This window comes from Parasteatoda tepidariorum, chromosome 1, assembly GCF_043381705.1.
Source record: "Parasteatoda tepidariorum isolate YZ-2023 chromosome 1, CAS_Ptep_4.0, whole genome shotgun sequence".
Taxonomy (NCBI): Eukaryota; Metazoa; Arthropoda; class Arachnida; order Araneae; family Theridiidae; genus Parasteatoda; species Parasteatoda tepidariorum.
In genome coordinates, this window is record NC_092204.1 from 19856259 (window position 1) to 19859530 (window position 3272).

Sequence of the window (3272 nt, forward strand, 5' to 3'; positions counted from 1 at the left end):
TTAAACGCCACAGCATTTCAAATCATGGGTTGCAAAAACTGTCTCAATTGATGTTTGTCATCGGATTGGTTTACAAATCCTGTCTATGTGCGTGTTGCAAGAAGTCACAAAGCAGTTTTCCTTCTTCAATATTCATATTTATATTGAAATCACCGTCAAGCCATGAATTATAAGTTAATTATTAAAAGAATATAGAAATACTTTAAATTATTATTATGTAAATACAATAAAAATGTCTGTTAGTGAAAATAAAAAGAAAGACAGCAGCTGTCGCCGTAGCAACGCATGCTCACTGTTCACTATTACTCTTGAGCACAGTTGAAAAGTGTGATGACGTCTAAATAAGTTGCGCACGCCATCAAACCAAAAACAAGACCCATTTTGCCAATGGGTAAAATATATCTTGTATTTTCACCATAATTTTTGTTCTATTTAATAAATACAATATATATATTAATAACTGATATTACAATAGTCATCCATTATATATAGGTAGATCACTTATTATGCTAAATTAATAGTTACTACGTGCTCCTCGTCGAATTTTCGTTTGTTAAAGGTGTTACGTGATAAAGAAAAGTTATAGAACTTCTTGTAAAACTCGTTCCGAAAGAAAGTAGGCGTTACTTACAATCTGAGAACGGGAAAGATCTTGATGTCTATGTAATGTTTGTACATCAAGCTGGACTCTGTTTTTGATTCTCAGTGGATGCATTATTTCTAAAAAAGTGTTTATATTCTGAAAATTAATATATCTAACAATAATCCCGGCTTCTGGAATCAAACTAATAGTGACAAATAAAATCTTCACAAAAAAAAATTAATAAAGAGCTGATGCTTTTAATACCTACCAGTAAAATTGCAATTTTATTTATGTATTATATTTCTTATTTGATAAGATTCTGGGCTCGCCTGGGTCTAGGATGAAAAAATTTTAAAGGCTACGTACATTTTCGCGAAAATGTATGAAGCCATATTGCTGAGGAAAGATTGCATGTTGCTTCGTTTGCAGTTGCATTAGTTTTTCGTTCTTTTCATAATCAATTGGAACTAACAAGGGAAACTAAGGAAGTGTGAGTGACTCTCCAATTTTGAAATAAACTAGCGGGATGTATGCCTTATGAGGAATAATTTTTGGGGGCAACATTCGTTTCGGCCCATAGTAGGTCCTGTGAGAGATAAAAAATAATTCGATATGTAGATAAATCGGTATTTTATTACTTCAATGCAGACTATTAGTTATTGTAATTGTCTCATACTCCAATTAATTTGTAATTAATTTATTTATTAATTAATTCATTAATTGATTTGCAATTACATACTCCAATTAATTTAGAATTTTTTTTTATTTAACCTAACAGGTTTTTCTGAAAAACTACAGATATATAAAATTTTCGAAACCAATTTTGACAATAAATATGCATTATATCGTACCTGAAAGTACCACAAAATTAATTGGAGTATGAGATAATTACAATAACTAATAGTCTGAATTGAAGTAATAAAATACCAATTTTTCTATATATCGAATTATTTTTTATCTCTGACAGGACCTTCTATGGGCCGAAACGAATGTTGCACGCCAAAATTATTCCTCATAAGGCATACACTCCACTAGTTTATTTCAAAATTGGCGAGCCACACTTCCCTAGTTTCCCTTGTAAATATTTTGGTAAAATTATTATCTATTATCCATGCGAAATTGATTAATAATATAAATTATGTCAGAAAACCCATTGTACGAAGAAAAGAAAAAAATCTGTAAAAATTGTGCGATGGTATCATTTCTTAATTAAATTTGAAATATTCAAAAAAATCAGCTGAACATAAGATGTACTTTGATACTATATAAGATATAAATGGATAGCAGCAGAATTCGCTATTATAACTTTATTTAGTATTTCTGTTTCGCTAAGTAAATAATGCACAGAATGACATTATAAAAATATTGTATTTTATATTTACACGTATTTTATTGCTTCACAACAATACTGAAAATTAAGTAAATTACATCGTCAAATTATTCGACTACCATTCAAATCTTCCTCTTGCTCAATCCAAAAATTAAAAAAAAAAAACGCAAGTTGAAAGCAGAAAATATAAAATCAAATATTATATAGCATAAAAACCAATGCAAAATAATATTATGATTAACGCTAGATAATATTAGTTTGTATAAAATCTAACGCTACATAACACGGAGAAAACATTGACCTTTCGTATCTTCCTGACATTAGAAAGTTGAGCAAAATAACGTTAGATTTTCTCGTTTTTGCTTATATTCAGAGCAGTATTGTGAGAAAAATATTTACATTTTGGTTTTAAAAGCTCGATTGACAGTTAACTTAGCTACAATATGAAAATTTGACTTGTCGATGTTAATTGTTTAAATAATTAATTGCCACACTCACGCAATTGACGTGCATTCGTTTAGCATCATAAATGAATTATCTTAATCACATTTTATTACATATGTATAAAATTAAAAACATGGTAGTGTAAAGCGATATTTACAATTATATGCACGCCAGAAAACATAGCTGTTTACAAGTTGAAAACTGATGTAATAGACTAGTAAATAGAAAAGGTAAATGAAATTGAAAGGCTAACGTTGGGTCAACCATGATAGTCCTTAACTTCATTTTAGGATTACTCCCCGATCGAATCTGAGTAATGAGTGACTTTATACAGTTATTTACTAGTGAATATTAATTACTTTAGTATTAGCTTATTAACACTTATAAGTTTTACAGACAGGTGTTTGGGAGTAAAAATGACATAGCAGGACTAAAGTTGATGTCAAAATTTACGACATCATTCTATCATTGTTCTTTGCTTATATATTTCAGTCTTCGCCTGGGACATTGGTAGATATGGAATAAAAGTAACGCCTACTCTTTAATTTGAAATAATATCGTATATTGATGATATCTATTGCTGATCGGATCCAATATCGATGATGATGTTTAACTATAGATGAGGATATCTGATGATATAAATAAAACGGCTGGCGAAGAAAAAGAAATTGGCATCCTTCTAAACATTAAAACAAAAATGTGAATAGTATAAGTTGTGAGATTACAGTAGAGGGTTCAAAATTTGAATAATATTAAAGTGTCAGCGTAAGAGGAACACATTATATGGAACTTTGGGCAAGAATGAAGTATTATAAAGAAAGTGTGAAGTTATAAAGAATTTTTGAAAGAGTGGAGTTTTAATGAATTTTCGTAATTCATATTAATATTGTCAAAATGTGATGGTATTGTGCTATT